Source organism: Macaca nemestrina, chromosome 2 (genome assembly GCF_043159975.1).
Source record: "Macaca nemestrina isolate mMacNem1 chromosome 2, mMacNem.hap1, whole genome shotgun sequence".
NCBI classification, from domain to species: domain Eukaryota; kingdom Metazoa; phylum Chordata; class Mammalia; order Primates; family Cercopithecidae; genus Macaca; species Macaca nemestrina.
This window is the reverse complement of record NC_092126.1, coordinates 159464884-159478321: the sequence shown is the minus strand read 5'-3', so window position 1 is coordinate 159478321 and position 13438 is coordinate 159464884. Positions and strand designations below refer to the sequence as shown.

General features: G+C 42.4%; 1 protein-coding gene across 26 annotated transcripts in view; it reads left to right on the top strand.

The window, feature by feature from the left end:
* Positions 1 to 13438, top strand: part of LOC105470260 (kalirin RhoGEF kinase) — a 700354-nt gene that overhangs the window by 300906 nt on the left and 386010 nt on the right. The window lies entirely within an intron of this gene.

The following is a 13438-nucleotide window of genomic DNA, read 5'->3' as shown; positions in this document are numbered from 1 at the left end:
ACCCAGCTAATTTTTGTATTTTTGGTGGAGATGGGGTTTCACCATGTTGGCCAGGCTGGTCTTGAACTCCTGACCTCAGGTGACCTGCCCGCCTCGGCCTCCCAAACTGTCAATATGGGTTAGGGTTAGGGCCAATGTGGCACATTTTTCGTTTGGTGAGCTTGACCCACACTCAGGCAGTGATTGCTAGACAGCTCAGGGGTGGGTGGTTATCTGAGCACTGTCAGGCTTGGACCCCACATATGGTCCATCTGGGATGCAGGTGGCCTGCCAGAGTGGAGGTGAAGTGGGGTACAGGGACCTTCAGAGGATTCCTTTACAAGGTTGGACCAGGAAAATCAGATTTAAAACCTGGGCTGTTGTTCAGTGTATGTTTCATGATTACAGGTTATTTCTGACTTTATATAGTTTTTTTTTTTTTGTATTATGACATCAGTTGTGGCTTTTTCCTTTACCACTAATAACAAAGAAATGGTTATGTTTCTGACCACAAAAGGACAGTCTTGCTACAAATGCCCTTTCAGATGAAATAACCCATTCTTTTCTCCTTGTACTTTCTCTGTTTCTGTCTTCCAGGGGACCCTGGGATCTTTGCTGGAGGATTGATATACTAGGGTGGGGGGAGCTGGTTGGGAGATGGGGACTGAGATCCAGTCTCACTGTCTGTCATCTCTCTCTTAGTTCACCATAGGAGAACTAAGGATGGGCTTAGTTGTCCTAGGATGGGCTCTGCAGAGCTTCAGAGGAGCTGCTGGGGTGGACGCACTTGTGTTCAACACCTGTTTGACTTTTCTGTGGCTACCATGTAACTCCAGGATTATACATATAAAATAACAATTCACTCTCCTTTCATTCTTTTGTGGCATCGGCCAGGTATAATCCAAGGATAATCTAATTTATCTACTGTATTATATAATACAATGTAATCCGTTGTATATTTCCAGTGTAGTGAAATACACATGGAAAATTGAGAGCCAACTGTACATGTCTTTGGGATATTGGTGCCCTTCACCGGTGTCATTAGAGGGGCCTCTGGTGCTGGGTGCCTGAAGGAGTCAGGCCAAGTGGAGGGAGAGTTGAGCATTCTTGTCACTGACTGTGACACCCTCTGACTAGGGGGATAGTCACTGTGCAATCAGTCCCAGGAGCAGATGGGCCTTCGAGCATGTCCTCACTTCTTGGGCTGCCATAACTTGCCTTGCAGAGTCTTCTTCTGACTGGAGCATCAATTGAGTCATCAGAGGCAACACCTTAGTCCCAGGAGAAATGGGCAGTACTGATGTGCTGGCCGCAGTTCTGAAGCCCTCATGGGGCCTGCTGGGAGTAGAGAAGCAAATGAATCAGTTGCCTACTCCTGCCATCTGGAGCTATCCTGATAAATATATCACTCCTGAGTGCAGGAGAGCACAGGAGGTAGTCTGTAATTGAGACAGAGTGAGGTACCAGCCTCTGAAGGCACAAAGGAGAGGCGTTGCTATTTCAGTGAACTCTCCATGACTCTCAGAGATGATCTGGGCAGTATCCATGGTGTCCTCTTTACCCTCATGCTGATTTTACAGCTGTTGTCCTGGAGAGCTGCAGAGGGGCTGCCAGGAGGATGGGTGAAATGCCTCCCCAAGAGGAGGGTGGCATTCCAGACTCCAACTATCAGGGAACTGCTGTGATCTGACTTTTCTGTGGCCACCATGACATCTAAACTAAAGCTAAGAAAAAGTATAAAACCACACCTGTGGTTGTTCTGCATCATGCTTTTAAAAATGAGAGCCTTTCTGAAATTAAGACCCTGTCAGTTCATCACTTTCTTGTTTGTAAATCCATGAGCATGAAATCTTTTTCCATTTATTTGTGTCCTCTTACTTCCTTCAGCAGTGGTTTGTAGTTCTCCTTGAAGAGGTCCTTCATATCCCTTGTAGTTATATACCTAGGTATTTTATTCTCTTTGTAGCAATTGTGAGTAGGAGTTCACTCATGATTTGGCTCTCTATTATTGGTTTATAGGAATGCTTGTGATTTTTGCACATTCCAGAATTATGCAAAAAATCAATTGCATTGATTTTGTATCTTGAGACTTTGCTGAAGTTGCTTATCAGCTTAAGATTTTGGACCAACATCTAGAGAAGTAAAGAAAGCAACACATTACAAGTTTTGATGGAGGCTTAAAATGTTGAACTTTTAGAAAATGCTCTGAATCCCAGAAACCTCAAAGAAATCCAGAGATCTGGTGAATAGCAATGTCAGGAATATAAGACAAGGTGAGGACAAGGTGGTTCTTATCATTAGAAGTTAATATAAGAAATTGAGAGTAGAAAATATGTACATGACTAGGTTGTATTTCTGTCAGTCTTTCTACCTCATGTGTAATCTTTTAAAGTTATTTGAATATTATCCTAAGCAAACTAACACAGGAATAGAGAACCAAACACCACATGTTATCACTTATAAGCAGAAGCTGAACACTGAACACACATGGACACAAAGACGGGAACAGTAGGCACTAGGGACTGCTTGAGTGGGGAAGGTGGGAAGGAGGTGTGGGTTCAAGGCTGCCTATCAAGTACTATGCTCAGTATCTTGGTGATGGGATCACTCATACACTAAGCCTCAGTGACATGCAATTTACCTATGTAACAAACCTGCACATGTACCCCCAAACCTAAAATAAAAGTAAATAAAAAGCAACAAAAAATAAAAAAATAAAAAAAAAAAAGATTTTTGGGCCAAGACGTAGGGTTTTCTAAATATACAATCATGTCATCTGCAAACAAAGACAATTTGACTTCCTCTCTTCCTATTTGAATACCCTTTATTTCTTTCTCTTGCCTGATTGCCCTGGCCAGAACTTCCAATACTGTGTTGAATAGGAGTGGTGAGAGAGGGTATCTTTGTCTTGTGCTGATTTTCCAAAGGAATGCATCTAGCTTTTGCCCATTCAGTATGATATTGGCTGTGGGTTTGTCATAAATAGCTTTCATTATTTTGAGATACATTCCATCAGTACCTAGTTTATTGAGAGTTTTTAGCATGAAGGGGTGTTGAATTTTATCAGCCTTTTCTGCCTCTATTGAGATAATCATGTGGTTTTTGTCATTGATTCTGTTTATGTGATAGATTATGTTTATTGATTTGCATATGTTGAACCAGCCTTGCATCCCAGGAATGAAGCTGACTTGATCGTGGTGGATAAGCCTTTTGATGTGTTGCTGGATTTGTTTGGCCAGTATTTTATTGAGGATTTTTGCATTGATGTTCATCAGGGATATTGGCCTGAAATTTTCTTTTTTTGTTGTGTCTCTGACAGGTTTTGGTATCAGGATGATGCTGACCTCATAAAATGAGTTAGGGAGGAGTCCCTCTTTTTATATTGTTTGGAATAGTTTCAGAAGGAATGATACCAGCTCCTCTTTGTATCTCTGGTAGAATTTGACTGTGAATCCATCTGCTCCTGGACTTTTTTTGGTTGGTAGGCTATTAATTACTGCCTCAATTTGAGAACTTGTTATTGGTCTATTTGGGGATTCAACTTCTTCCTGATTTAGTCTTGGGAGGGTGTCTGTGTCCAGGAATTTATCCATTTCTTCTGGATTTTCTAGTTTATTTGCACAGAGGTGTTTATAGTATTCTCTGATGGTAGTTTGTATTTCTGTGGGATCAGTGGTGATATCTCCTTTATCATTTTTTATGTGTCTATTTGATTCTTCTCTCTTTTTCTTTATTAGGCTAGTGATCTATCTATTTTGTTAATCTTTTCAAAAATCAGCTGCTAGATTCATTGAGTTTTTGAAGGGTTTTTTGTGTCTCGATCTCCTTCAGTTCTTCTCTGATCTTAATTATTTCTTGTCTTCTGCTAGCTTTTGAATTTGTTTGCTCTTGCTTCTCTGGTTCTTTTAATTGTGATGTTACGGCATCAATTTTAGATCTTTCCCGCTTCCTCCTGTGGGTGTGTAGTGTTATAAATTTCCCTTGGAGCACTACTTTAGCTGTGTCCCAGAGATTCTGGTATGTTGTGTCTTTGTTCTCATTGGTTTCAAAGAACTTCTTTATTTCTGCCCTAATTTCATTATTTACCCAGTAGTCATTCAGGAGCCGGTTGCTCAGTTCCCATGTAGATGTGTGGTTTTGAGTGAGCTTCTTAATCCTGAGTTCTAATTTGATTGCACTGTGGTCTAAGAGACTGTTTGTTATTACTTCCGTTCTTTTGCATTTGCTGAGGAGTGTTTTACTTCCAATTATGTGGTTAATTTTAGAATAAGTGCGATGTGGTGCTGAGAAGAATGTGTATTCTGTTGATTTGGGGTGGAGAGATCTGTAGATGTCTATTAGGTCCACTTGGTCCAGAGCTGAATTCAAGTCCTGAACATCCTTGTTAATTTTCTGTCGTGTTGATCTGACTAATATTGACAGTGGGGTGTTAAAGTCTTCCACTATTATTGTGTGGGAGTCTAACTCTCTTTGTAGGTCTTTGCTTTATGAATCTGGGTGCTCCTGTATTGGGTGCAAGGAAACCCAATGCACTTTCTGTTTTTTATTCTCCCCTAACTCTTCTATCTTCCATGTATGTAAAAGGGCTACTTTCAGGCCCAGATACACCTGAATTGTGGTGGGAAGAACAAGGAGTCACTAGATTCTTGCTCTTTCTGGGAGATGCAAATTTCATTCTATCTTTTCTTAGCTAGACCAACTGTTTTCAGAGCATCCCCTGCAGGCAGGCCACCTTGTTCCGCCTGCCCTTCTTCTTCACTCTCCATTTTTTGCAAGAATGAGTCTATCTGATAGCAAATCCTAGACAGACAACACTCTTTGGTAGAACAGTAGGTAGGCTCTTTGAATAAAACACAAACACAGGAATAATCTCCACTGATTATTTAAATCAAATAATTCCATGTTTTTGTCTTTTAGTGTGACTTTAACCCTCCTACCCCCAACTTCTATTTTTTATTATAAAGTAATTTAGTTTTTCTGTAGCAAATAAAAAATATATCAGTTGACAGAGGCCAAGCACGGTGGCTCACGCCTGTAATCCCAGCACTTTGAGAGGATGAGGCGGGAGGATCACTTGGGGTCATGAGTTCAAGACCAGCCTGGCCAACATGGTGAAACCCCATCTCTACTAAAAATACAAAAATTATGCAGGTGTGGTGGCACACGCCTATAGTCCCATCTACTCAGGAGGCAGAGGCAGGAGAATTGCTTGAACCTGGGAGGCAGAGGTTGCAGTGAGCCAAGATCACAGCACTGCATTCCAGCCTGGGTGACAGAGCAAGACTCCATCTCAAAAAAGAAAAAAGAAAAAACACGTGTGTAAAGTGTTTTGGCACACCTTCTGTATGCAAAATCTTGTGCTAGAAGTTTGTGGTCTCTGCCTTTGAGCGTAGACACATACACCCAAGTATATATTAATGGCACACAGCTATCTGTGTTCAGAGCCAAAAACAACCAAACAACAATGAGCTTATTAGAGTCAGGGCAGAGAGAGTTCAATCTTGTTGGGGTGTGCTTCGCGCTGGTCCTTGGAGCACAGGAAGGGGAGATGGGGGTGATGTTCTTGGGAAAGACCAGAAAGCAGAGAACTAAGTTATAGGCAGGGCACAAGGGTGAGGAAGTCTAACTGGATACCTACTCCTGGCAGCGATAATGGGAGGTGAGACTGGAAGGGTAGGGAGTGGTCTTGTTGGTGTGAGTAGGTCAGCGACACATTTGAGGCTTCTATGTCTTGTTTTTAAGCAGTATGGTCAGGTGAACTAGGGAAGGGCAGTAATGTCAGAATATATCTGGCTTGGTGACTTCCATTCTGAATTAATGAAAATTAATATTCATTTAAAGTCCATAGTTCCTGTACTACAAATAGATTTTACCTGCTTCCCTCAGTTTTTCTGAAGCCTCAGGTGGAAAATTACAGCTTTTACTTTGTCAGCTCTAGTTTGCCAAAGACTGTCTCAAAAGGATTTGACTGTAATTTTCTAAAAACTCCAAATAGTCAATCTTTTACTAGCTCCATTGACTATAGTCTCTTAATCATACTAAAACGGTTTGGTCATTGTATAATCCAGTCGACAGTTTTGCATAATAGAAGATGAGCACTTCAGGTTGCTCTCAGAATGATTAGTTATTTAAAAAAAAAAGTGACCAGAATGATGTCAGGTCTAGAAACTAACTCTTCCGATAAGAAAGAAGGATTAAAACATCTAAAAAGGAAAGAGTCAGGGCATATTCTGCACCTCATTAGATCAAGGAATGCACTCATGGGGGAACCGTGTGTTCAACAGGTTACTTGATGGGTGCACTGAAAGGGGATTAAAGTATCAGAGGAATGGTTGGATTCCAACCCTGAGATTTTGTTACTGGAATTAAATGTGTCTTTATAAGTTATATTGTTCAAAGCTCAGGATTCATCAACTTTATGAGTAAATATGATTGAGTATCTAATCTCTTCACTTGGCTTTTGTTTAATCTTCCATCACTGTGAGGCAGATGATAGTTTTGTTCCGTCTTTCTGATGGGGAAATTAAGGCTTAGAAAGGCTTAGTAAACTTGCCTAAGGTCATACAGCTAGTGGCAGATCAGGGATTCAATTCCAAGTTCACCTAATATCAAACTCCATCCTCTTAGCCTCTTTACTATGCCATATACCCATGATGGGTGATGGGAATAAGAGACACAGATCATGCCCTTGAGAAGTTTATAATTTAGTGCTAGAGTATCACCGATCAAAGTGTCCTGATCAATTACTTGGTCTCACAGGATGAGACTTGCCTAATATCATATAGCTGCTGACAGCTGAGATTGATCCTCAAACTACCTGTCCAGTAAGATTCAAGAAGACAGTCTTACTTATACCCAGAAACCTCCCTCATTGGCTAGCACAGCAGTCTGAGATCTAACTGCAAGGCAGCAGCCAGGCTGGGGGAGGGGCACCCGCCATTGCTGAGGCTTAAGTAGGTAAACAAAGCCACCAGGAAGCTCGAACTGGGTGGAGCCCACAGCAGCTCAAGGAGGCCTGCCTGTCTCTGTAGACTCCACTTCTGGGGACAGGGCAAAGCTAAACAAAAAGCAGCTGAAACCTCTGCAGATGTAAATGACCCTGTCTGACAGCTTTGAAGAGAGCAGTGGATCTCCCAGCACGGAGGTTGAGATCTGAGAACAGACACACTGCCTGCTCAAGTGGGTCCTGGACCCCTGAGTAGCCTAACTGGGAGACATCCCCCACTAAGTGCAGACCGACACCTCACACCTCACACGGTGGGATACACCCCTGAGATGAAGCTTCCAGAGCAAGAATCAGACAGCAACACTCACTGTTCAGCAATATTCTATCTTCTGCAGCCTCCGCTGCTGATACCCAGGCAAACAGGGTCTGGAGTGGACCTCAAGCAAACTCCAACAGACCTGCAGCTGAGTGTCCTGACTGTTAGAAGGAAAACTAACAAACAGAAAGGACACCCACACCAAAACCCCATCAGTATGTCACCATCATCAAAGACCAAAGGCAGATAAAACCACAAAGATGGGGAAAAAGCAGTGCAGAAAAGCTGGAAATTCAAAAAATCAGAGCGCATCTCCCCCTCCAAAGGAATGCAGCTCATCGCCAGCAATGGAACAAAGCTGGACAGAGAATGACTTTGACAAGTTGAGAGAAGAAGCCTTCAGTCAATCAAACTTCTCAGAGCTAAAGGAGGAACTACGTACCCAGCGCAAAGAAACTAAAAATCTTGAAAAAAGAATGGAAGAATGGATAATTAGAATAATCAATGCAGAGAAGGCCATAAATGAACTGATAGAGATAAAAACCGTGACACGAGAAATACGTGACAAATGAACAAGCTTCAGTAACCGACTCGATCAACTGGAAGAAAGAGTATCAATGATTGAAGATCAAATGAATAAAATGAAGTGAGAAGAGAAATCTAGAGAAAAAAGAGCAAAAAGAAATGAACAAAGCCTCCAAGAAATATAGGATTATGTGAAAAGACCAAATCTATGTCTGATTGATGTGCCTGAAAGTGAGGGGGAAAATGGAACCAAGTTGGAAAACACTCTTCAGGGTATCCTCCAGGAGAACTTCCCCAACCTAGTAAGGTAGGCCAACATTCAAATTCAGGAAATACAGAGATTGCCACAAAGATACTCCTTGAGAAGAGCAACTCCAAGACACATAATTGTCAGATTCACCAAAGTTGAAATGAAGGAAAAAATGTTAAGGGCAGCCAGAGAGAAAGGTCGGGTTACCCACAAAGGGAAGCCCATCAGACTAACAGCAGATGTCTCGGCAGAAACTCTCCAAGCCAGAAGAGAGTGGGGGCCAATATTCCACATTCTTAAAGAAAAGAATTTTCAACCCAGAATTTTGTATCCAGCCAAACTAAGTTTCATAAGTGAAGGAGAAATAAAATCCTTTACAGACAAGCAAATGCTTAGAGATTTTGTCACCACCAGGCCTGCCCTACAAGAGACCCTGAAGGAAGCACTAAACATGGAAAGGAACAACAGGTACCAGCCATTGCAAAAACATGCCAAAATGTGAAGATCATCGATGCTAGGAAGAAACTGCATCAACTAACGAGCAAAATAATCAGCTAATATCAAAATGACAGGATCAAGTTCACATATAACAATATTCACTTAAAATGTAAATGGACTAAATGGTCCAATTAAAAGACACAGACTGGCAAATTGGATAAAGAGTCAAGACCCATCTGTTTGCTGTATTCAGGAGACCCATCTCACATGCAGAGACACACATAGGCTCAAAATAAAGGGATGGAGGAACATCTACCAAGCAAATGAAGAACAAAAGCCCTTTTCCATATGCTTTCTCTATAACTATTTATTACTAACACAAATTTCCCCAAAACAGACACTATCCATTCTCATTTATTTTTCACAGTTATAATTATGTTAACTTAGCATTACTGATGCTATTATTTGCAGCATGTATCTTGAATAATATCCATCTGCCCATGGTCATAATTAGCAGTTTTAAAGTTCTCAAATAAGTTTTTTTTTATAGTGATAATCTAATCATTCAGGTATTTTTCAAGTAGATAATAGGTGATTATTTGGGCAGAGTGTATGCCCAGAAAGAGCACAAGGTTGAGACTCTGCTGAGTTGGTGTAGATCGAGAGGGAGGCTCCTGCTTGTCAGGGTTGCTTTCTGATTGAAATGAAGAGAGGGAGGAAAACATTCCCATCTGCCTTTTTAGTGTCCCTGATCTTAGAGGAAGCACTCCATCCCTTTCCCTGTGGCAGGAGGCTAGTACAGAAGACTATGGGGTCTAGTCCTCTCCATGTGTTCCCTAGTCTCTGCAGGGCTGGGGAATGAGCTAGAGGCTTGCCTCTTGCATGCTCACATGCTTCCTGCCTGGAACCTCATGGGCTCCTAGTACCTCTTCTTCCAGGTTCCCCATTTCCCATACTATACCCCAGCCACTCTGTTCTCTGCCCTACTTTCCTTCTTGCCTCTCTTCCCTTCCCCACCATGGGCTTCTCCCTTGGTGTTTAGTTTGGTATTTATTTTGATTTTATGAATACAAACTCTGTCCTGACTGAAAAGTGATCCTTCCATGATGAGCACGTGGGCATCTCATCTGGCAGGGATAGGAGGCTGATGAAGCCTAGGGAGGCAGTGAGAAGTCTCTTGCCAGGAGATAGTGAACCTCAGGGCTTTATTGATCCACAGTAATTTTTAACATGTTTAATGTCCTCAATTCCTTTTTTATTGTTATATTAACAAGTGATAAGACAGTAACCATCCAGGGTACCTTTTTTCTAACAATCCCTATCCTTAGCATGTCCTTGATCTCAACATGCTAATTCTGGTATCTTGAATACTAGGCTAAAGGATAAAGAACTCACGCATGATTATTGATGAGATGCTGTTGAAGGATTCTGTGCAGAGGAGACATGTAATCAGAGTAGAGGTTTGAGGAAATCTAGTGCCAGTTTAGGGGCTGAGTTGGGGTGAGGGGAGACTGGAAACCATAGGCATGGTATGTGGCCATAGAGGATGAACAAGGGTAATGGGGAAAGTGTAGGTTTGGGAGCTTTTATGGGAAAAAAAATCACTAAAAATTTTCCATTTGTTACAGAAAATGAAGGAGGCATCACATATGAATATGTAACTGTATTTTTCAAAGTGTGGTCCTTGGACCCCTGCATTAAAATTATCTGGGCAGAGTGGAGGGCTTTTTAAAAACAGATTATCAGGCCCTATTCTACATTTCTTGATTCAGAATTTGGGAATGAGGTGGAGCCTATAATTTAAAAAGAACCCCAGGTGATTCTTAAGCATTCTAAAGTTCACAACTGCTGGCAAGAGTTTGAAGCCTTAGTGTTAAAAAGTATAGTGCCTCCAGAAACAGACAGCAAGCCACTAGGCAGAGGAGGTTCTCTCAGGGAGGTAGGAGGACCCAGCCTCCACTGTGCTGGGAGGGGACAGGTACAGGTGGGCTGGGGCTGGAGAGGCCAAGGGTTAGGGGCAGCTGAGACTTTGGGTCTCTGGACCCTCAGCTGGCTTCTACCCGACATCGGGTCTGCCAGGAGACAGAATTGCAGCTCTCAATGGAAGCACAGTCTGTACACCTGCTAATGAGTTTCCGCTGAGCCCTCTCAGAAGAATGATGGCTTCTCCTGCCATAGCAAGACATTTATTTTGATCATACTTGTTCCAAAGAGGGGATGGAAAATGAGTTGCTGGTAATTGGGCATTTCAAGTGGTGCCTGCATGCTCTCCAGTTGCAGCCGATGGGGAGCTGGGTGGTATAGGCAGCCTAGGAGCTGCTCCCCTTCAGAACTAGTGCTCAGTGTGCTGTGTGAAGAGACAGAAATAATGATGTGGTAGACTCTCCTGAGTGCTCTTCACACTGTGTGTACTTGAACCTTTAACAGAACAAAATGTCTTGTAGATGCCTGATGGCATATAAATGATCCTTCATTTACTTCAGAATAATGGCTTTCTAAATGTGGGAGGCTGAGGGCTGAGAGGTAGAAATTAAGAGAGGAGAAATCTTTAGTTTACTTAAAACATCAGGCAATTTCTTGTTTTACCCTGTGGATCAAATTATGACACAAGCTGAATAATCTATTTCAAATAAGATGACTTATCAGAGAGAACCAGGTGAGGGATCAGAGAGGTGAGATTCTGATTCCGCCTACATTTGCAAAACATCTCCATTTCTTTTCATGGGTTTTGTCCTTCCCACACAGGAAGTTTTCAAATTATATTTGTTATTCGTTTACCCATTTATTCAGCAAATACTCGGAGAAGAACACAGCAGCAAATCAAATGAACCCCCTGTTTACATAGAGCTTACAGTCAGGGGGTGGAAATAAAACAACACCCAAACCAAGCAAGTACGCCATGTGTCATATGGCGATAACTGGTGATGAGTAAGTGGAGAGCTGAATGAATGAGCAATGAAGATGCGTTTAAGAAGAGGTTCTGGGACTGGGCACTGTGGCTCATGCCTCTAATACTAGCACTTTGGGAGGCTGAGGTGAGCAGATTGCCTGATCTCAGGAGTTCAAGACCAGCCTGGGCAACATGGTAAAACCCTGTCTCTACCAAAATACAATAACATTAGCTGAGTATTGTGGTGTGTGCCTGTGGTCCTAGCTATTCAAGAGGCTGAAGCATGAGAATCGCTTGAACCCAGTAGGTGGAGGTTGCAGTGAGCCAAGATTGCGCCATTATACTCCAGCCTGAGTGACAGAGTGAGACTCTGTCTCCAAAAAAAAGAAGAAGAAGAGGTTCTGGCACATGGAATGGTACTTACAAAGTCCTTAAGACCAGAGTGGTTTCTCATGAGCTCAGATGCATTCATGGCCACCATACAGAGATTGTTTGTTAATAATTCTCTTCAAAAGGACATTTTCCAGCCGGGCATGGTGGCTCACACCTATAATTCCAGCACTTTGAGAGGCCGAGGCAGGTGGATCACCTGAGGTCAGGAGTTCAAGACCAGCCTGGCCAACATGGCAAAACACCGTCTGTACTGAAAATACAAAAAATTACCCAGGCATGGTGGTATGTACCTATAATCCCAGCTACTCAGGAGGCTGAGGCAGGAGAATCGCTTGAACCTGGGAGGCAGAGGCTGCAGTGAGCCAAGATCATGCCACTGCACTCCAGCTTGGGCAACAGAGAGAGACTTCATCTCAAAAAAAAAGAACAGAACATTTTCCCTTCTCCTTGGCAGTTAGAAAAGACTGTCTTCTGAAAGGCATTGCATCTTGATTGTATGCTGGTTGGAATAAACACAATTAGATGAGGAAGAAAGGGGGTGATTAGGGAATTATGCATAATGGCTGTTAGGTTAGCTTTCAATTCTAGTCGAGGATGTGAGCATCTCTTTTGGAAAAGACTGTTCTTGGAAAAGACTGCTTTCTGGTTGAAAAGTCAAGACGGAGAAAAGAAGATCTTTACAAGTTGTTACAAGACTGCCTGCCTGCTGTAGTGGCAAGGAGACTGGGCTCACCTGCACTGTTATCCCTAATGATGGCATTCCTGAATGGGATGGCAAAATTCCTCTCAAGACAAGCAAGGCAGGGACCTCGGCCACATATGCACTTGGCAGTTCATGGCTATAAACAGTCATTGTGTATCTTCTGAGTGCAAGATGCAGGCAAGGATGCTGTGTGGTAGAAGAGAGGGAAGGGTAGCATACAAATGGTGAAAAACCTGTACTCTTTACATCCCTCTAGGAACTAACTACCTGCCAAGTGGGACAGTGGAGAAGGTAGAAATGCACAAAGAGAAAACTTTGAGTGCAGACTGAGAGTTACAGTGGGAGTGTACAGCAGGAGACATTCACGCCAAAGTTCTGCGTTAGAGGGGTCAGTTTGAGTTCAGTTCAATTAAACATGTATTAAGCAACCACTCTGTGTTGAGTACCACACTGTGTCCTGGGAGTACAAAGAGGTTGGAGTCTAGTGTGAGAGACAGGCCTGTGGGCAATAATTGTGGTTTGAACAGAATAAGAGAAGAGAAACACCCGCTTCAGCCTGGATGGGTTATTAAGGAGTTAAGGCTTTCCATAGCCAATGATTTTGAAGTAGAGCTTAAAGGATAAGTAGGAGGTAGCCTGGGAAGTGGGTATACAAGAGGAAAGGATATGGAAAGTGACGGGGAAAACAGAGCAAAACTTAGGAGATGAGAGGCAGCTTTTAGGGTGTTTGGGGGTGAGGCAGGAACTCACCAAAGGTGGGGTTAAGAGGGGGTAGGGCCAGGCATAGGGGACTTTGTATGTCAAGTTAAGGGCTGCTCAAAAAGTATACCCCAGTGAAAAGCCCTTTTTAGAATGCATGGGTTAATTTCATTTAGGTCTGAGGGTATGCCTTTATTTATTTATTTATTTATTTATTTATTTATTTATTTTTATTTGTATAAATGTACAGGGTCCAAGTATAATTTTGTTATATACATAGACTGCATAGTGGTAAAGTC